At 38.2% G+C, this 22976-nt stretch overlaps 1 long non-coding RNA gene across 4 annotated transcripts; it reads left to right on the plus strand.

Moving 5' to 3' along the window:
* The first annotated feature begins 7681 nt into the window (after positions 1-7681).
* On the plus strand, positions 7682-10847 carry LOC133722558 (uncharacterized). Of its 4 annotated transcripts, none has more exons than XR_009852821.1 (6): positions 7682-7938; positions 8147-8864; positions 8949-9150; positions 9580-9633; positions 10254-10286; positions 10538-10847. It is a non-coding gene; the product is annotated as an uncharacterized LOC133722558 (long non-coding RNA). The 4 variants fall into 4 exon arrangements; XR_009852820.1 differs by having other exon boundaries at positions 8147-8411; positions 8770-9150; XR_009852819.1 differs by having other exon boundaries at positions 8147-9198.
* Positions 10848-22976: the final 12129 nt, after the last annotated feature.

Raw genomic sequence — 22976 nt, forward strand, 5'->3', positions numbered from 1 at the left:
AAATATGATAAACAAGTCCTCCCAGGACAATTAAAAGAAAGAATTCCCGAAACTCCCTTTTAAAACACATTCTCAAAACAACACAAGTCACCCCGTGACAAAATCATAATAATTGAAACTCTGACAATTAAATATGATAAACAAGTCCTCCCAGGACATTTAAAAGAAAGAATCCCCGAAACTCCCTTTTAAAACACATTCTCAAAACAACACAAGTCACCCCGTGACAAAATCATAATAATTGAAACTCTGACAATTAAATATGATAAACAAGTCCTCCCAGGACATTTAAAAGAAAGAATCCCCGGAACTCCCTTTTAAAAACACGTACTCATGTGCATCAGATAGCTCTCCGCTACCCCCCATGATGTACTATGGCAACAGACTAGAGCTCTAACTGATCGTATCCACAAACCCGGCAAAAGGCGTGAAGTCCCGATATATATGCCTGAGGTTACTCCCAGCAACCCCAAATCCTCAGACCTCCCCGGTCGTCAGATCAAAACCTTTCAAAATGGTCACTCTGGACCCAAAAGTTACTCAACTCACACAAAAGGAGATGTCACCCCGTGACCTCCAATCATCAGACCTCCCCGGTCATCAGATCAAAACATTAACTCAAACCAAAAGGAGAAATCACAACCTGTGACTCTCAGATCTCCCGACCCCCGGTCGTTAGATCAAAACATTCAAATCACATCAAAGCAACTCACACCAAATCTTGACACTTTTCAAAACAATAGAAATTCCCAATTCCCACAAAATGTTTCCCGAAAAGTCAAGCCCCAAAACAATAGAATGAAACCCATCAATACCTATTGCTTCAATTCACTCATCAACCCACAAGAATATACATATTCCACGTAAATATATATATATATATATGGTCATTCACTCAGGAAGACCACTAATACCAACTATAGTTTGCAGTTAACTAAATAACTCTCAAAACAATAAGGTCAACCCGTTCGTGAAATGAACTTCGTGAGATTACTCACCTTGAAACTCCCGCTGCGTCTTCTATACAGAACCGAACCAAAACTATCACCAACAACTCGTCCAATTCACCTTTAGAAGCACCTAATCACCAATGACCTCAAATCAGTAACGATTCACAAACGATTTAAGTCCGAAACCCCTGTTTTGAACTAAAATCCCCAAAGTGGAGCCAATCGAGGCAAAACCACATCCGAGACCTCCCAAAGTCTCCGGAATACGTCCATGATCGATGTGACCAAACCACATGTCGATCGGACGCTTGAATCCTCACGGATCAAATAAATCGATCTGTATGAAACTGCAAAAAATCATAACAATTCCATACGAACTCCAAAATTTGCATATTATATATCGAAACGCTCGTATTAACGAGTAGAACATATATAATACCACAAACAGTTCATTAAGTGGCCGGAACACCGCCGGAACGCCACCACAGACGGAGGCGCACCGCCACCGGCCAAAACTCATTATTTCACAAAACTCCCAACATCAAAAAGCTTCATCTAAGCATGCTTGTGGATTCTCATAACTAGCTCGAAGTCAGAAAACAAGCATAAAGGGTCAAAAACTACCTCACAAGCCGTGAACAGTAATCCCAACTGAGTTGAACCGATTTCCACGTAAACCGATCGAAACAAACACCATAGATCGATCAAGGAGCCTCCCACGAACCCAAGGATGGAAGCCTGAAGCCTTGACGTCGCCGGAACTGTGTTTTCCGGTCGGGTTCGAAAACACTAGGCTGCACCACCTTGCTGCACTTCCTCCACCACGAATCGCCGCAAGAGGCTGCCACAGAGACGACCGCACGAGAGAGGCGAACCGTTCTGTGCAGGTTTCGAGGCTAGAGGTCGCCGGAGATCGCCGGAAAATCCGGGTCGGATCACCTGGTTAGGGTCGGGTCAGTCGCAATTCTCAGATACTGAAGGTGCAGCCGAGAGAGAAGAAAGAGAAACAAAGTTTCCAAAAACAGAAATGAGGAATTATGAAGATATTTTCGGAAATTCCCTATTTATACCAAAATGGAAACTTCTTCCAATAGTCATAACTTCCTCATACGAACTCTGATTTTCGCGTTCCACATGTCCACGAACTCGTATCGACGCGCTCTACAACTTTCGTGAAGGAAGTTTTCGGAGAATCCCAACGTATCAAAAGTCAACCTTTGCGTCGTCCCTAAAGTCACACTTTTCAAATAATTAATTCGTCCGAAACACTTCCGCTCCGTCCACGAGCCATGAAACTGTCCAACAACCATAAATTAGATTCCGGAAAATTCCTCGGAAATAATTACGAATTTCCGGGGCATTACACAGGGATAACTGGCTTGTGGCAGCCAAGCGTTCATAGCGACGTTGCTTTTTGATCCTTCGATGTCGGCTCTTCCTATCATTGTGAAGCAGAATTCACCAAGTGTTGGATTGTTCACCCACCAATAGGGAACGTGAGCTGGGTTTAGACCGTCATGAGACAGGTTAGTTAAATGGCATTACATACTTCTAATCTAAAATTAAACTTTTCTTCATTAAAAGAAAGAAAAAAAAATTTGAAAAATCAAAATCAACAAAAACTAAAAAGAAATAAAAGAAGAAGAACGAGCAGAGAACAAGACTACAAGAGTTCTTAGTTCCAATCACAATTTTGTAAGCCTTCAATTATATTTCTCCTCATTCTCACAAGACTAGTGAGATAAAAAAAAAAAAACTTATTGTTCGTATCACCATTGACATTAGCTATCAATTAACATGAAATCTAAAAAAGTGGGGCATTGTTTTTTTCTACCCCACAGTACAGACGAGATCCACCTGCTCTTCTAGAGCCTATATCCTTCTATCTATGAAGTACACAATTAATTTCAAGCATGTTTGATTCTTGATGGTAAGAGCAATTAAACATATTCTTCCAGTTCACAGCAGTAAATGTTGGTCAATAGAGGATAGGAAAAATCAAAGTTTTCAACCCTGAGGTAGAAGATTTGCCCAAAAAAAAAAAAATCAAGAAACAAAAGCTAGGAAAAGAATACCAGACGCAAGTATTGTAGTATAGGTAATTGAATACCATAAACTTCACAACCAATTCTAGGCCTAAACCCTAAATTTAGTTGTTTTTATGTCAACAAGATAAATACGTACCTGTGTTCTTATTGTAAGTATTGTTTAGTTCCAATTTAGACAAGTAATTGGGAGGATGAAGATGAGAGCTTGGAGTTGGAATGGATGATGAGAGCTTGAAGTTAGAGAAGACAATGTTCCTTTTTGTGTTTCGCGTGTTTGAAAACTCACACCCAGCAAAATCCACCCATAGTCCCAAACTCAAGAATTTATCTCTTAGAGTTCGTCGTCATTGCTACCTCCTTCGCTCTTCCTATTAGTTTGGTGGCTAACTGCCGAAGCCTTTAATAAGTCTTTGCAGCAGTGTCGACGCAAGCACTCATCGTTGCTTCTGCTTCACGAAAGGTTACCTACCCATATATACGATCATATGTATAAACACCATAACATTAGCTACTAGTATTCTAGTACAAATTAACCAAGATTAATATCATAATTAATTAAATATAATCATGTATATGTTCATCAAGATCTGGCAGAAAACAATTAGGAAGCCATGTATGTAATATTTACAAAGAAAATATATATATATATATATGGATGTGATAACAAGATCAAAACAAAAGAATTGAAGAAGAGATGGATGAATGGAAGAGAAGGATAAGATGTATATATGCATAAATACGCCCTTGGATCTGTCGGTGGCCTTGTCAGTGATAACAACAGCCTCCAAGATGTCACCAAACTACTCAAGATTCATAGTCTCCTTCTGGGTCTCCCAAGCCAGTCCTCCAACAAATTGCACTCATAACTTTGCTAGAGAGATGAGACAATTATAATGAAAAGTGAAATTTGGGTTTGAAGTTTTGTTGGAAGAAACAACGTAACAACTTGAACACAGTGAACTACTGGGTACAAATAGAATAAAGAGTTTCAGATTTTATGATTTCTTTTGTTATTATCTTCATTTACGATGACTTTTAATGTCATTTCATATAAGGATACAACTGTCTTTTCATATTAAATTGATTTGCTGAGTCTAAATAGATATTTGCCAAGTACATTTAGAAAGAACATTTTTCTTTTAATGAATAAAAGTTTAATTTTAGATCAGAAATATATAATGCCATGTCATTTCCATATCACTTGGTGTTGTGTTGACATCATTCAAACAATAAATCTGAACTATTGAACATTTTAAAATCTAATGGCTCACAAGGTGTGTCAAAATTTGTGTAAAATATGATGTCCCAGATCCGGACCCTAATTTCTTTTACTCTTTTTTTTATCGGAATGAGGTAGCAAGCCATCTCGGTTACCGTAGCGAGTTAGTAACACACCCACCCAGTTAGTATTCAGACCGAGATTCACAAGGATATTCCAGCAAAATCAGACTAATCTCCTGTCGTAGGCGCACGAATTCCAAAAATCCCTCAAACCTGGTAGCTACAAGCTTGTGAGAGTTGGAACTCGAACGCTAGGCATGAGGATTAAGATACAAGTAAGGAATTATGAATAGATATGTGAAACAACTTTTTATCGTTTTCATTGTTTCCTGAAAACAACCCACCTCGCAATTGAAGAAATTGATTTATTTTTTCACTTTTAAGCACATAGATCCTCAAGACTCTGCTCCTCTCTCTCTCTCTCTCTCTCTCTCTCTCTCTCTCTCTCTCTCTCTCTCTCTCTCTCTCTACCACAACTTCCATTGGGGCTTCTCCTCTCTTCTCATCTATACTATATCTACTGCAGCTTACAAGTTACCAACACCCTTGTTCATGCCATTGTTTTAACTTTCTTCTTTCCCATCTTTTTCAATCAATTGAAACTTGCAGGATTATGAAGTAGAGAAGACTGAAGGATTTGGAAAATCACCTTTCATGTGTCAAATCTAACTTACTGGATGATGGTACACCTAAACTAGGTGTAATAATTTAACCCTGCAATCACAAATATTAGTCAATCGTAGTATAGGAAAGAAGGGGTCTCCCGTAGATAATTGTGCTTAATATGCAAATCTAGACTTGAAAACAGACAAAACACTAAAACTGACCTCTAATAAAGATGAAATTAAAAACCCTATCTAGACTCAACTAAAAATTATGAAAATTTACAGACACGAACTAGACACGTTAATAAAGACTCTCATAAATTTCAGGGGAATCGGAGTTGATTTAATATACTAAATAAATAAATAAAAAACAGAGAACAGAAAGTGACGAAAATAGAGAATTGTTTTTGGTTTTTGAAATAGATGAGACGACAATAGCTAGGAACAACCATACACCACTAGACCATATTTCACCTACGATTTGTTAACCTATATGCTTCTTTTCACTTGAATGTCTTTACTCAAGCTAAGCCAATGATGTGTTGAACTTAACCTATTAACCTTTCATACTTGATATGTTAGGTGCATGATGTCTGCATCCTAACCCAGCTTCTAACATGGAACCTAGCTAGAGTGATATTCTCTCACAGCTCTCAAGTCAAAAGTCATTAAGAACAAAAAGGTTGTGAATAAAGCTAGGCAATTTCAGTACTGATGTTGTCCTAATCTACCTAGATGCTAATTCATATGAATGGGGCTCAAGTCACTCATGTGCTACTCTAGATAACATGCTTGACATGAATCACATGATGATCTAAACACGAAATGATAGCAATAAAATCCTAGCATGCTTACTACGTTTGCAACCATAATAAACGAAACCAGAATTTATCAATGAGAAACCAATGAATTAACAAACATTCAATATCCAAGAAACTATAAAATTAACGCCAAAATCTTAGTTTACACATGTCTAGGGCTTAGGCAGCCCCTAACTATCAAAAAACTATTAGCAATACATAAAAGAAATGTTAAACAGCAACAAGCGTGGCCCGTGGTCTATCATTATACCGATATGGTCCCAACTTAACCACATGTTAGGTGTTGGGTTTTAATCACAAAAGGCCTCTGTAAGAGTCACCCACTTATAAGTTATATTTTATTTGTCACTTTTCCAATGTGGGATCTTTCCTCTCCGACACGCCCCCTCACGTGCAACCTAGCTCTAATTTTGCACGTGAAATTAATTAACAATCCAATTCCCATATTGGAAATTGGGACACAAGTCTCATATTGGATACTTGGTCAATATAACAATCCAAGACCCACATTGGACACTTGGTAACAATCCAATCGATTTTATTCTTCTCACAAGGAGGTATTTATATACCAATGTTACATATACTAACTAGGTAAGTGCTAATTACAATTAAAGGGATAATTACATTCCTAATTGCATACAATACGTACATTCCTAATAGAATAAGAATATTCTAAATAGGATACGTTGACTCATGCTAACAAGAAATAAAATAAAACAAGAAAAGAGAGGGAGGAGAGGATGGCGGCAATGGACTGATGACCTGATGTTGTGCGTCCAAAGATGTCTACAATGATGCCCTAGAATCCTTTTTATATAGTTATTGCGTCAAGACTTCTTCTCTTCCAAGAATTAAGGAATTTGATCTCTAATTAAAGAAGGACTTTTAATTCTTCTTCCCTTATAGCTCTAGGAGACAATCTTTCCTATTTTGAACTCAGATTCGCGCGCAGCCTGACCTTCTTGTACTAAATCGGTCATAACTTCTAGAAAAATCAAATTCACGAACCGTAAAAGGCTTTGGAAACTAGACATTCGAGGCTTTCCATCAATATAAAGATCATTATCTGGATCATCCTGAGCTGCTCTCAGTACTCTGTCGAAGTTGGCTGATCTGCACAGGCAGATTTGCTGATTTTGACTTTCAATCCCTCTTTTTCTTCTTTTCTTCTCCTTTGCTCTAAAATACCTACAAAACATATAAACAAAGTAAATAACAAGAAAATATCAAGAACTAACAATGAAAATATAAAGGCATTTGATATAAATAATGTATAATTATGCTCCTATCAAATACCCCCACACTTAGACTTTTCTAGTCCCTAGCAAACAAAAGAAACTAAACTAAACCACGGACACGGGCATAATGTCTTCCAAACATCGTAGAGAACATATAATGCCCACACAAATGGTCAACAAGAATCAAGCAATCATATATCAAATCACAACTTCACTTAAAAGCTAATTTGTTTTGATAACCATTATGCTCAAAACACTATGTCAATAAACTCATCAGACGACAAAGCTCAGACGACAGAATGGTTGTTTTCTGTTGTCTGAATAATTTTAATGACAGAATGAAAAAATTATGTTGTCTGAATATAGTGATATACCATGGTAAATCAGTTTTCTGATAAAGGTTATATTTCAGACAACAGATTTCTGTTGTGCATTAAACTGAGATTGATTTAGTTTTGGTTGTTTGAGTTTTTTTTTTTTGGAGAGAAACTGTTTGAAAAATGCTGTGTTTCAGACGACAGTTTTCTGTTGTGCAATAGATGGAGATTGTTGATGTTTTGATTGTGCCTCTCTCTCTCTCTCTTTTTTGGCACAACTAAAACGGAAAGGGTCGAGTGTTTTCCTCTTAGCATTTTCTATCAGACCAAAAAAAAAAAAAACTCCCTCTTTTAAAAAAAAAAAAAAAAAAATCCCTTTCTCAAGCAAACAACAACTATGCCTTTAAATAAAAAAAAACAAACAGCAACTATGAAGAAGAAAACTCTCGCCTTCTCCCTCGAGCACCAGAACAAAACTCTCGAGCAAATTTCTTGCCGGATCTCCCATCTCTCTAATCAAAAGCCAATCTCCATCTCTCATCTCTCATCTCTCTTCGACAAACGCAGAACCACCTATCCCCATCTCTAACTCTTCAATAAATACAGCCAAACCATCCAAACTAGCCAAACCATCTCAGTCTCTCGAAACCAGTCAAACGTATTGGTTCCCTATTGTTGGTAAGTTTTTTGATTCACTGTTTTTCGATTTAGGGTTTCTATTGGGTTTTGTTTTGAGTTTTGAGGTTTTATTTGGAATTCAATTTGGGGTTTTGGAAATTTTCCTTTGAAACTCGATTTGGGTTTGCTAGGTTTTGTTTGAATTGGGGATGCGTATGTGTAATTACAAGTGCAAGGATCTGACTCAATTCCTTGTTTTTATTTGTAGACTCATCTCGGAGCCCCTTTTGCTTGATCGACTCGAGTTCTCTCTGGTCCTTCTAGATGAAGAACACACCCAAAATACCAAATCCCCAAATCCATCTGTGACTAGCGAATCTGGAATTCAGGAACATCGCACTCAAACTCAACCCCAAAAGTCAACAACGCAAGGTTATCCATCTCTCCTCTCGCCATCGCCACCCATTTCTCTTTTGTCGCTCGCACACGCTTAATTAGTTTGGGTCTACTTCTCGCTCGCAATCGCTCTCAAGGTTCTCCATCTCTGCTTTACATTCTGCTTCATTTATAGATCTGGTTTGTTTTCCCTTGATTTCTGGATATAGTTTGGTTTGTTTTCAATCCAGTTTGCCTAGGGTTTATATGATTGCATTTGGGTTACAAGATTGGGCTTTTTATTTAGTCATTTCCCTCTCTCTCGACCCCTCAAGCTTGTTAAAGCTTCAATTTTTGTGGATTGTATGTTTCATTGCTATCATATCTATTTGGATTTTTCTCTCTCTTCTTTTTTGCCTGGTTGTAGGTTGAATTGTTCTGGTGATGCTGATTGAAATTACTCGTGAATATGTATTTGAGGTATTGTAACATTTCTACATTCCCCCATGTTATTAGTTATCAGATTAGGTAGTTCTGATGTTGACTGATCGAGCATCGCCGTAGCCATTTGTCATTCAGAATACAAACAAGTAGTAACTCCGATCCAGCAGGTGTGCTCATTTTTATCTACCACCCCATTTTTATTTTGACATAGCAAAGTCTTTTACTCTTCTTATGGTGGTTTAAGGCTGCAGATTGTTTTTGCATATTAGTAAGTTTGCATCCAATAGATGCAGACTGTTTTTGCAAGGCGGATTGATATCTAGTGATGTCAAGTGAAGGTCCTCTTGGTGCTTATGTGAACCCCAGTGGTTATTAACACGAGATAGTGGCTCTCTACGCAACTGGCTTAGCACTCATAGGTTCAACAGTGAAAGAATACAGCTGATTTCCTAGGTAGGACCTTACCTTTGAAACCATATAGTGTGATTCCAAGTTATTCAGGTAATTACCAAACTTTGGGGAGTTTGTAATACTAGGATGGAACAAATGCAAAAATGCAGTTTATGATTATTGGAAATTGGAACTTATGTCTTAATCATAATGTTACGTGGAATGACTGAAGGATTCAGGTATAATAGAAAATGGTATCTTGCTGCAAGGATTATGAATCTAAGGCAATTGATTATGTTATTCCTTTTCAAATCCCTAGGAATTCTGTCACTTTATAGTACTTCATGGTTTTTTGCTACCTAATAATCAATGTTTTTTATGCTGCTAGTTTCTATATACTTAATTCACTGAACTCTTAGTTCAAACACGCAATGAGCTTGTCACCTTATTATCAACTTTAAATATCTTCTCTTCCTGCTTGTTCATTTTCAGGGCTCAGACCTTTGCATGATGGATGTGTTGGACTATATCGTTTGATGCATTTAGGTGAACAATCAAACTTAAATCATTTGTATATTTATGTGCATTTCTTTGTGAAGCACTGGATATGGGGTTTCCTTGACATTGCATATGCATTTTTCTATTACTTGCTTTTAGTTGAATTCATGGCTGCCAAGCCGTTGCTTTCAAAGAATGAACACGTACCAGTCAAGCAAATACATAGTGTAAAGTGTTGGATTAATATTTTGGAAGTAATCAACACACTTTCAGCAAATTGTCTACAGAGTAACTTGCTGGATTTTGATATTTGGAGCAATGATTGAAGATTAAGTTTATTTTATGGGGTTTGAGTTAGTTTTTGGTTCATGACACATACCAAACATGTGGTAGAAATTTTGGGTTGCAAATCGATCTCAATCTGAGATTGACTCTTAAACATCTGATTCTTGCTATCCTACTTTGCCTCGTTTTGGAAATGTATCATCTTTTTTAGGATTTAGTTTGTTTTTGACACTAAATTTGGTTCTTAATCTATTTTGAATTGTGTCTTTGTTAAATATTTTAATGAGTTGCAGGTACATAGAAAACTTCCAGGTTGCAGGGGTTTTGGTTTGGAGTACATTTGGTTGATTGGTATCTGATATTCTTTTCTTCCTTTTTTGCAGGTTGCTGGTGTTTCTGTTTTGTGTTGGGACTGGGTATATTTGTTTCTTCTTTTGCTTAAGATTACATCATAAAAACATACACAATATTTTGCATCTTATATTAGTAGATTACTCTTAGTCCAGGCTTTGCTCATGGATTGCTACTTTTCCTATACCATGTTTGCTTAAAGCATGTTCAATTTATGTGTTTGCTGTGTGCCTCTTGTATTAATTAACATAACATTTTGTGTACATTGGGATTTCTCCATTTTGTTATTGCATGCTCATTGGATAATTATCTGCAGGTAGCTCAAGACTACATAATGAAGGTTCGATGTTGGATAAGGAGTCCAGAAGTTCAAAGCGGGCGACAAAGTTGTAGCATTTCACCATGTGAGAAGAGCCTCTGCTTCAGAATTGGAATGAACAGAAGTAGTAGAAGAAAATGCTAATTAACAACTGAAGCTGCTCAAGGGACAAGGTTGTGTTAACTACTTGTTTCTATGTACTTATTATGTTAAGATAATGTATTGATGACTTGTACATTTGGAGTTGTTAATATGAAAAGATCAATATATATATAGTTATATACATATGAAACTTTTTCTTTGCCAATGGCACTTGTGTCTATCTTATTATGTCAAGATTGGAGTGTTAGTTGATAGGCATAAGAACAAAAACAAGCTGAAATCCGAGTCAACATCAAACAACAAAATTCAAGCAAATGTCTGTTGTCTGAAGTCACCATAACCACATATGAAGCAGGCTAACTGTAGTCCTTATGCTAATCAAACAACAAAAAGACCCAAGAAAGTTCACGCCTCTACATATTCAAATGACATATTTCTGTCATTTTAGTCAACAAGAAACAACATAACTTTATAAATATATGTTGTTCATAATTGACTCACACAACAGAAAGACCCAAGAAAGTTCACACCTCTACATATTCAAACGACATATTTATGTCATTTTAGTCAAAAAGAAACAACAGACCATAACAAATATATGTTGTCTACAATTGATTCACACAACAGAAAAAATCCAAGATAGTTCAAATATCTATATATTCACACAACAGATTTCTGTCGTCTTAATGAAATACATACGATAGAGTTTTATGAAAAGATGTTGTGCAGATTTCTGTCGTCTTAATGAAATACATACAACATATAACTGTCGTCTTGTTACATCTGCAACCACAGAAATTCATAATTCGGCATATCTCGACATAATCAGACAACAGATTATTGGCCGGCCTATGTTGTTTGAGTGAAATATAGATCACGGGTAATATCTGTCATCTGAAGGCCTAAGACATATCAGGCTACTAGACAACAAAAATTTTCTGAATCAGACAACAGCCCTCGGCTGTTGTCTGATGGGTTGATTGACATAGTGAAATTTAATGCAAGGATAATCAAACCAATGCATCAAAAGAAACCCAACCTCCTCATGTGTCGAACAAGTGTGAACTCAATTTCTCACAAGGAGGCACTCAATTTCTTTTCTCTCATGATTTTCTGACTATATAGCATAAGCCTATATTTTCACTCAAGTTATATATGAGAAGAATGATGTATAAAGGCAAACAAATAGCTCACATATGATAACAAGAAAGAAAAGCTTTTTCTGAAAATATTTTTCAATACAGATCTCATATATAAAAGACACCAACTACTTGCACAAATGGACCTAAACCATATGCTCACTCCTACACGCAAATCTCCACAGATCAATCGCCGTCTCCAATGATCAGATAGGTCTTCGATTAAGGTTGTAATGGGGCCATGGGTGTAGGTTTAAAGAAAGAAAGGATAGGAAATAACAAAGATTCTAAAAACCTAGTGAAGCATGTAGTGAAGTAAGAGATAAAAAATTTTGAAGTCCTCAAGGTATAACATCTAAAACATTCGTGAAGTAGGACAAAGGCCGGATTCTTCATGTTGGGCCTTCACTTCCAAACAAACTCTTTTTCACTTGGGGAATCAGATCTAAACTTTGTATATATATATATATATATATATATTTTAATGCCGAATACTTGCTTCTTCTTCTTCTTCTTTTTTTTTTTTTTTTTTTTTTTTTACAGCAATAAATTAGTCTTTTTTCTTTTCTTGGATCATGAATCTGATTCCCCCACACTTGCTCTTTACAATAATCACCTTGAACCAAAACAACTCAGGAATATAGCTCTACTAAATCTTTAGAATAAGGGTAAAGAAAAAACTATACTAGTCTCAAGATTAAGGATTATGTGGGTGATGAAAGGAAAGGCTAAATGTAGGCTCAAAGGGGTTAACTAGGGGGTTGCACATCTTGTGTGCATAAAAGGGACACAGGTTAATTTGGCTATGGTGGTGATTCCTAGTGCCTTCTTCCCTTCAAAGGTTCAAGCTTAAATTGATAAAAGTTTCGACAGGCATAAGAGTGAGTTCTAGTAATCTCTATAGTCCATTAAAGAGCTATGACAAGTAGTCAATCAAGATAAAAGAATAATGAGATCAACAAATTCCACGCCAAAAAAATAAGATATTTAAACGCTCAGAAAAGAATAGCACATATATAGGCTCAAAAGCTCACAAAGGTTCAAATCAAATTTAGCTCATCCTAGAATGCATCAATTAAATTTCAATCATTACATCAATCTAACTATCAATGCAAGACAAGTTAAGCATAATAATTATAAAAATCTATTAACAATTACTTGAAATCATGAATCAATACATGCTTGCAATCATCTTTTGACCATAATATTTATCTGTAAAAGTTCATGCTCATCATAGTGTTGGAAGACTCCTAAGACTCAATAGAAAATAATCTAAAACTAGCTAAACTTTTTTTTTTTTTTAAATCGTAAACACAAAACGAACAACCTAAAAATAGCAAAAAGTTTCAATTTTCTTCCCCCCACACTTAAACCAAACATCGTCCTCAATGTTTGACAAATGATCACATGCAATGAAAAGATTGAAGTATAGAAAGAGAGAGAAAAGAAAACAACAAAAACAAGTATAGTTAAGAAAAGTAGAGAATGCTCCCTCTTGTAGACCTCCCAATGCACACGACCTTTGGAGACGAACTAAAGATACCAACCTCAAGGCTAATTAAGCCTTGACTTCCTAACATAAGCTCCATGCCAAACATGTTCCAAAGGTACTCCAATAATGCTCAAAGACAATAGGAAACATCACTTTTGACAAACTGATTTAAGCTAAAACCTTGCAGCAGCCCTATTGCCGAGGCTTATAGCTCATCCATTCAGAAACGGAATCCAAAGGTTCTACTTGGAAATGAAAGATCATATTCAGGGATTTTCATACATATGTGACACGCATTGCAACTCCAAGGGATGTGAAAACTAGAGACCTGCAAAGTTAGCAAAAAATTACGGAAAACTGGCAAAATGCTGGCAGACTGACCTTTGTCCATTCAAACCTGAATAACGGAATATTTGTATGTCATATTGAAAATCCATTTAGTAGTAATGAAGTAGACATCTGGGGATTCGAATACATATAAATTTTGTCTCATTTGAACCCCGGAAAGTATCCCATGTTTTGCACTTTATGTGGCTCAGCTGCCCAGTTTTTCAGTTTTCTACCCCGACCCTTCTCTACTCAACTGGAAACTGAAGACGCATTAGAACTCAGAATTTCGATCTGTCAACTCCATTGGAAAATAGACTCCTGGGGATTTTGATCCATATATGGCACGTCTTCTGGTTCCAAGTGATCTGTGAACACTAGCTTTTCAAAATGAACTGATCCGCAAGTCAGAAAAAACTGTTTCGGTCAACAGTGATCTCCTTCTATCTTTCCTCAACTATATGACCTGCACACACACTAAAAACATAAAAAGGAACTAGAAAAGAAGCAAAGAAATCAAAAAGAAGATTCAGGTAAACTATAACACCCTTTTGCATAAAAGTTTCCAATGTCATTGCCATCCTCCCAATTAGCGCTTGGTTTCATGTCCTCAGCCTGACGGTGCTACCAACTTATGAAGAGTAATCAGGAGGTTTAGGTCGTGGTTCAATGAGATGTTGCTTTTTTTCAATGATGCTAGATGTGCCCTTGTTAGCAACTTCGATTCTTGGAACACAATGGAAGGATAGTGATCCAAGCTTTTCTTCTTTCTCTTTTTCCATTGTCTCCTTCTCTTCTTAGATCCACCAAACATGGCCAAAAGGATTTCCTTATCGGATTGGAAATATTCACGTATCACCATCTCCACATGATCTTGGTACCATGGTGATTCCTTTTGTAGATCGACGAACTCAAGTGCTGTTAGTATAGTTTTGATGTATGTTGGCATTCCTAATACAAAAGCTAGAATCATAGGTCTGATAGAGTTATCAAGTGTAAAGTGGAAGTGATATATGATCATACAATGCTCCAGCTGACTCTTCGATGCACTCCAGGTATGGGCATATGCATTTGCATTTCATTAAGGTCAATCTACATGCATACTGGGATTGCAATCTGTTCTGCAATCTCTGTCAGGTCAGGTTTCATTAAGGTCAATCTACATGCATACTGGGATTGCAATCTGTTCTGCAATCCCTTTCAAGTCAGGTCGTTGGATGTTATTTCTTCTTTTTCACGTTTTGTGCGTATACATTAGTTGGGTCGTAAAAGGATATTTCTCTATATGATTTGATCTGTTAAGTCTTATCGTCTTTATTAAGAATAGAATCATGTTTATTTGGTGAATATCTTTTTATGATTTGTTCCTTCCATACTAGGAGTCAATTAGGTTTTGGAGTCTTTATTGTCCAAGGTTTTAGGGGGAGTCTGAGATATATATTCAACGTGTATGGTCATTCATTTGGGGACCTTGAGCCAAATAAGAATTGGTCCATCTATTGAGTCAAGATTTTTCATTTGTTTTTGTGAGAAACCGTGTGCTTCAAATTCGAGTCTATGAACTACTTGTTCCATGCTTAAGTAGATCATTGAGTCAAACACATCCATCATTCATTACATTCTTCACATCAAAGTGCTCTCGAGGTCAGTTGGAGTCGTTGATGTGCGTGCAAGGTTGAAGGTCGAGGTCAGCACCTATCAACCAGTGAAGACAGTTCAAAGGTGATGAAGATCTACGAGGACAAGATCAGACAACCTACTAGTGTGTCTAGTAAGTATGCCGAGGTCAGAGCTTTGGGTTGTTTGTAAAGAACTTGTATTCTCTCATCTAGTGATTTGTTTTTCATTAGGGTCTTTAACCTTAAAGGCCCCGCAGTTGTTTTCCTCATTTTTGAGGTTTTTACTGCGCAAACAATTCTGCTCTCTTGGTTGCTGTGTGTTTGTGATTATCTTGGTTTGCCTAGTTATCTTACTGCTGTTTTGGGATCCATACCTGTGTTTCAATCCTGAGTATTGTCTGTTACGTTTTGAATTAAAAGAAAGTGTGATTTTTGCGAGAATAGCCTATTCACCCCCCCCCCCTCTAGGCATATTTGTTTCATCCTAGTATTTTCTTTTGGCATCAAAGCAGGTTACTAAGGAATCTTAGTAAGGTCCGTGGGAAGGATGGAACGTGAGCGCGATCGAGCCTCGGGATCGATTAACAGTCCTCCCTGGTTTGATGGGGAAGACTATTCTCAATGGAAAATCATGATGAGAGCTTTTCTTTACTCTCAAGATGAGAATATGTGGAATGTTGTTGAGAATGGGTGGGTTCATCCAACTAAACCTGAAAATCCTAAAGCTAGTGAATCCTTTGCTTCTAAAATGATTCCTAAACCAAGGGCTGAATGGAGTGAAATTGAAATTCAGGATTGTAATCATGATTTCAAGGCAAGGAATAATTTGTTCACCGCCTTGTCAAAAAAGGAGAGAGTTAGGATCAGTCATTGTGAGACGGCCAAGAAAGCTTGGGATCTTCGCCAAGTTACTTATGAGGGAAATAAAAGGGTTAGAGCTCAAAAACTTCAGAGGTTGGTCTTAGAGTTTGAAAACATGTCAATGGGGACTGACGAGTCAATAGATGATTTCCATGCTAGACTTATCAATGTGACGAGTCAATGTCATAGCCTTGGTGATCCATTTGAGGAACATCGTATTGTTAAGAAATTTCTTAGGTCTCTTCCACCTAGTTTTTAGTCTAAGCAAACAGCCATAGAAGAAGCCCAAGACATTGACACCTATTCCTTAGATGAACTTGTGGGGAATCTCAAAACTTTTGAGATGAGGATCAATCCTGAAAAGAATGTGAAAAGTGTTGCTTTTAATTCTGTCAAAAAGGAACAAGACACTGAAGTCAGCACAGAAGACTTGGCCTATTTGACTAAACAGTTCAAAAAATTCTTCAAGTCTAGAAACTCTAGTGGTCAAGGCTCAAAAAAATTCTTTTGACTCCAGTTCAAAACGCAGCTTGCCTTCTGAAAATTCCTTTGAAAGAAACTCCAAATCAAACAAAATTTTCCAAAAGAAAAACTTCAGTGAAAAACCTAAATGTTTTGAGTGTGGTGGGATTGGACATCTGGCTGTTGACTGTGGAAATAAAAAGTATAGCTCACGTATGGGCAAAGCTTTGAAATCCACTTGGTGTGATAGTGAGTCAGATACTCACTCTGAGAATGAGGAAGAGAATCTTGCACTTACCTCAACTCTTCATAACGAATCCTCCCATGAATCAGACGATGAGGAGCATTCAGATGAAGAGATGGATGGTAAGTACAAAGAACTTTATGCAGCGTCAAAATCAATTCTCAAGAAAAACCATTTGCAAAGTGAAGAGATTGTCTTGATCAAAAGAGAGAAAAAGAAAGCTGAGGATAGTGTTTGGCTCCAGTTTTGCTGCAGCTGGTCAACAGTCTCTTTTCTGCGCGGGCGTGCCAGCACCGTTCGGGTGCGGTCGTCGGGGGTGTCCCTTGACCTGACTTCTTTCAAGCGATTGTAGACGAGGAGAGCACCAACCTTGTCGCGGGATTCTTTGTGCCTCGTGGCGAGGACTTTTGCTGAGCTTCTTCTTGTTAACACAATCGATACTCAATATTGTAGATCGAGCAGAGCGACATCACCGGGAAATGTTGAGATCTTGCTAAAGCGTGACTTTAGCTCGGCTGGGTTGCTAGGGCGTTACCCTTGCTTGGCTGGTTCTGTAACCGTTGTGGTCGCGGCACTACCGTCGGCTCCCGAGGAGACTAGGACCGAAGCACGTTGACAGAGGGTTTGGTGGCACTGAAAGTCGGCTTCTGAGAAGACTAGGACTAGGAGTGTGATCACCGCTAAGAGAAAGAGAATGAGAGGAGTTGCTCTTAGAGAGGTTTGCTCTAGAGAGAACTTAGATCATCTTAGAGATGTTGTTGTTGTATGTGAATGGGTGTGTTAGAATGAGAGGAGAAGGTGTTTATATAGGGAAGAAAAAGAAGAGTGAAATGATGAGTGGAAGAAAAATAATGAAAGTAGATCTAAGTTCACTTGTAAAATATGGAAAAGATAGAGAAAAGATGAAATGAAAGCAAAGCATGAAGGTGCAGCAACATGGAAGTGGTGATGATCTATTAAAGAGATTGTAGAAGAAAAATATATCCAAGGAAAAAGAGAAAAGCATCTAGCTTTCTTCATGTGGGTAAGAAACATGAACATGTGAATATTGAGCTGGTTTTAGGTCAGTTTCTGCCCCTTTATTCCTTCAATTATTTCTCCAACAAGACTTCATTATATGCCTTCGACTTCTTCATATGAAATGTTCCACTATGAGTGTAGATCATCCTGACAAATTTTCAGATTTTTATTCCATGTGGTTGGGCCGAAAATGCTGCTGGACCTCTTACAGGTCCAGTTTTCCAGTTTTGCTTCTGTAGAAAATTGGGCTGATTGTTTGAAGGATTTCCACTCAAAAAAAGCTCTTGCACTCTTCATAAGAAATGATCCTTGGGCTGTCTAGAATGGATCTGGAAAGTTTCAACACATTTCGATTTCATTTGGTTAGTCTGCCACCCCTCCTTCCTTGTCTAGCTCGGTTTTTCCTAGCCGAAGTAGGAAAATATGCTAAAGTTGACTTGTCATACTTCCATAGTAGGCTTTATTTAGCCTCTAAATATATATTTCGAGTTTGTCGACAATATATAGCTTGAGCCACTGACATTGGCTCAATTTCTCCAAGACACGCCTTGTCAGGCCAAAATGCTTATTTTGGGTCCAAACATTGCCCCCCAGACCTCGAAGTCAAAAGGTCTTCGTCTTGACTGAAGAGGTCTTGAATCAGCACTGCTCTTATAATGTCGTTGCTCCAAAGCCACTTGTATTGGCTTGACTAAAATTACTTGAACAGTGGCCTCTCTCCCTCTTAATTATACATAGTGAGCATACATATATTAATCGCCAATCTTCCTTCGCAAACCATCCTTTGCGAGGCCATGTAATTAAAACCACTTCGCTGCCAACAATTCGTAACCCAGCTTTCGCCACAATTATTGGCAAAAATATTGATTTGACCTCCTCCACTGCTAATACCATACTAGGCATATTAAATGCCTCTTGTATATGTGCCCAGACCAATACCAATGGCCTCTTAAGTATATTAGCAAGTTCCAGCCACTATTAGGCAAGAACACAAATTTTTTGCATCCTCTGCGACGCACAAATTTGAAACTCTTTGTATTTTTGTATTTTTTTTTTTTTTTTTTTTTAATAAGACAATGTGAATCAAGGTTTAGACATGCGGCCCAAGTATAGTCGTCTAGACACAAATTTTCTTTCAAATCCTTTGGGCAACCTTACTGAAATGGCCAGATGGGGGAGGGCGAACAAGAGAGGCAGAATCCATTTTGGCATGAGCTACTCCCACATAGTGGTTTAGGCCCATTTGCACGCACTTCTGGATTCAAGAACCTGTCATGAACGTTGTCCCCTTTCTAGACACCATTTCACATAGGCTATACTTACTAAGATGAGAAAGGTCATAAGTGTGAAGACAGTTCAACAAGTGTTAATAAAAGTCGCCCTTAACCTTAAGGGACCTGAACTAGGCACCAATAAGGAGTTTAGGCCAATATTAACAAAAGAGACTTCACCTATTCCGTTATGATTCACAACCCCTTACCAAATTCAATTTTTTTTTTTTTTTTTTTATTAAAATTGCATCATTACATTAAATTAAACATCTTCAACACAAAATTTGGGTTAGGGATACAACCCTAACCCCCAACAAGGAAATTACTCACAACCCATAATCATAGACATCAAAATTACAAAATTCAAACACAAAAGAGAAGAGAAGTGTAGGAGAAAACAAGAATAATCACAACTAGCTAAAAAGCTAGCATGACTAGTCTTGAATTACAACTCCTACAATTACCCAAGTCTTGAATCTTGTAGAGGAGATGCCTTTGATGAATCTTTGAAGCTTTGGGTGAGTAAATCCTTCAAATCCCTAAAATAAAACTAAAGAAAAGATGGAAAAATGGTGGAGAATGATGGGGAAGAGAGCAGCCCAAAGGGGCTGCTCTCTGTTTTGTTCGTGCGGCTCTGTGCTCTCTGTAGGGTTCTCTCCAGAGTATGATTATGCCTATATATATACAAGGGTGTGGCTGGTTGTGATTGTAAGGAGAGAGTAGAGCGAATGGACGGCCATGATTGAAGAAGAAGAAAAAATATATGGTCCGTGTCCTGTGAGGCTGGGATAGAAAGAAGAAAAGATATTCTCTTTTCTGCTATGTGTCAGCTTGTAATTAGCTCAAGCTAATTGAACCACCATTGCTTAATTGCTGGCCCACGTGATGGAAGTAGTGGTTAATTAAGCAAATGGTTTGATTATTATTAATTAATCAAACCAATGATTAATTAATCCAACTTATTTTTCTTCAATTTTCTTCTCTTCTTCCTCGAAATTAAAATACTTCCGCACACAACATCATGACTAGTGAAGTTCCGCTCTCTTGTTAGCGTCAACCACAATTGACCGGCATCGACTATTTCTTCCTTTTGTTGCAAACTCCAATTGCTCCATTTTTGCGTCATTTTCTTTTGATTTCCGTGACTCCGCTTATTTCCTATTGTTTGGCTTCTGTAGGCCACAACTTAATTGATAATTAAGTTGGTCCTGATTTTGATCACCTTCCCCATGACGTCCAGTAGCAGAGTCACAATTAAAATGATCATGAACTTGCTTCTTTTGATCAAAGGGATGATCATGGGCCATATCTTGCCCCCCATGCATCTGATCAGTGGCCACGTATTTGGCTTGATCAGTGGAGAAATCACATATTTGTTCAGAGACAATTTTCTTGTCAGAAGAACAATCTTGTGGACCATCTTCTCCATAAGCAGCCTCTATGTAAGGCTGTGATTCAACAGTGAGACCCTTACGTTGATTGCCACCTATAGGCAAGTTAGTCTCAGAAATGACCTCTTCGCGAGCAGGTTCTGGAATCGTGAACTCATCGAGCCGTCGACGGTCCTCCGTGAGGGCTTTTCTCAGATTCTCATGGTATGCGGTAGAATTCTTTTGAAGGATATCAAGCCGCTCTTCTATGCTCGCATTCTCTGGAATGGGAATGGGCACATAGCCTTCTATCGTCGCCATGACTTCAGGAATTTCTTTTGGTAAAGAATTTCCTCTGGCATCCCAATGATGGTGAACATAAAAAGACTCTGGTGTAGTCCCACCGGGTGTGCCAAAATGTTTGTTTTGAAGCCCGGTGGTTGAATGTCTTCAAGAAAAAAAAAATTCTAACCTTGTCCCACTGGGCGTGCCAAAATGTTTGTTTTGAAGCCCGATGGTTGAATGTGCTTCAAGAGAAAAGACTTCTACAGTAGGTCCCACCGGGTGTGCCAAAATGTTTGGCTCCAGTTTTGCTGCAGCTGGTCAACAGTCTCTTTTCTGCGCGGGCGTGCCAGCACCGTTCGGGTGCGGTCGTCGGGGGTGTCCCTTGACCTGACTTCTTTCAAGCGATTGTAGACGAGGAGAGCACCAACCTTGTCGCGGGATTCTTTGTGCCTCGTGGCGAGGACTTTTGCTGAGCTTCTTCTTGTTAACACAATCGATACTCAATATTGTAGATCGAGCAGAGCGACATCACCGGGAAATGTTGAGATCTTGCTAAAGCGTGACTTTAGCTCGGCTGGGTTGCTAGGGCGTTACCCTTGCTTGGCTGGTTCTGTAACCGTTGTGGTCGCGGCACTACCGTCGGCTCCCGAGGAGACTAGGACCGAAGCACGTTGACAGAGGGTTTGGTGGCACTGAAAGTCGGCTTCTGAGAAGACTAGGACTAGGAGTGTGATCACCGCTAAGAGAAAGAGAATGAGAGGAGTTGCTCTTAGAGAGGTTTGCTCTAGAGAGAACTTAGATCATCTTAGAGATGTTGTTGTTGTATGTGAATGGGTGTGTTAGAATGAGAGGAGAAGGTGTTTATATAGGGAAGAAAAAGAAGAGTGAAATGATGAGTGGAAGAAAAATAATGAAAGTAGATCTAAGTTCACTTGTAAAATATGGAAAAGATAGAGAAAAGATGAAATGAAAGCAAAGCATGAAGGTGCAGCAACATGGAAGTGGTGATGATCTATTAAAGAGATTGTAGAAGAAAAATATATCCAAGGAAAAAGAGAAAAGCATCTAGCTTTCTTCATGTGGGTAAGAAACATGAACATGTGAATATTGAGCTGGTTTTAGGTCAGTTTCTGCCCCTTTATTCCTTCAATTATTTCTCCAACAAGACTTCATTATATGCCTTCGACTTCTTCATATGAAATGTTCCACTATGAGTGTAGATCATCCTGACAAATTTTCAGATTTTTATTCCATGTGGTTGGGCCGAAAATGCTGCTGGACCTCTTACAGGTCCAGTTTTCCAGTTTTGCTTCTGTAGAAAATTGGGCTGATTGTTTGAAGGCTTTCCACTCAAAAAAAGCTCTTGCACTCTTCATAAGAAATGATCCTTGGGCTGTCTAGAATGGATCTGGAAAGTTTCAGCACATTTCGATTTCATTTGGTTAGTCTTCCACCCCTCCTTCCTTGTCTAGCTCGGTTTTTCCTAGCCGAAGTAGGAAAATATGCTAAAGTTGACTTGTCATACTTCCATAGTAGGCTTTATTTAGCCTCTAAATATATATTTCGAGCTTGTCGACAATATATAGCTTGAGCCACTGACATTGGCTCAATTTCTCCAAGACACGCCTTGTCAGGCCAAAATGCTTATTTTGGGTCCAAACAGATAGGTTGGAGTCATGTATGAAAGAGTGGGAAAGTGAAAGATCTGACTTGGTTGATCAGGTAAATACTCTTCAGGTAGAATTAAAATCTCAAACCTCTCTTGCTAGTTCTTTAGCTTCGGAAAACGAGTCTCTAAAGCTTGAGTTGGAAGATGCTCAGCAAAAGTTCTCTAAGTTCTCAATCGGGTCAGACAAAGTGTCTAAGATGATTGGAATGGGTAAACCTGATAATGACAAAAAGGGGTTAGGCTATAATGCTGGTGAGAATTCTAAACCTCTGAACTTTGTGAAAAGTTCAAGTGTGAGACAACCTGAGAAAGAAAGACGTGGTCTAGGGTTCAGCCCTTACAATCAAGTTAGATGTCCTAGCTTTGAAAGAAATTCTTTTGTGCGTCAAGTCGGTCATTCATCGTGGTCTAGGAACTTTACACCTGTTTGTCATTATTGTGGGATACCTGGGCACATTCGCCCTAGGTGTAATCTGCTGCGAAGAGAGTCTCAAAGGTTGTCGAACTCAGAAAAAGAGAATAAGAAACTATCGTTGTAACGCCCCAAACTGCACCTCACCAGCTTAAGCACGTCA

This window comes from Rosa rugosa, chromosome 7, assembly GCF_958449725.1.
Source record: "Rosa rugosa chromosome 7, drRosRugo1.1, whole genome shotgun sequence".
NCBI lineage: Eukaryota > Viridiplantae > Streptophyta > Magnoliopsida > Rosales > Rosaceae > Rosa > Rosa rugosa.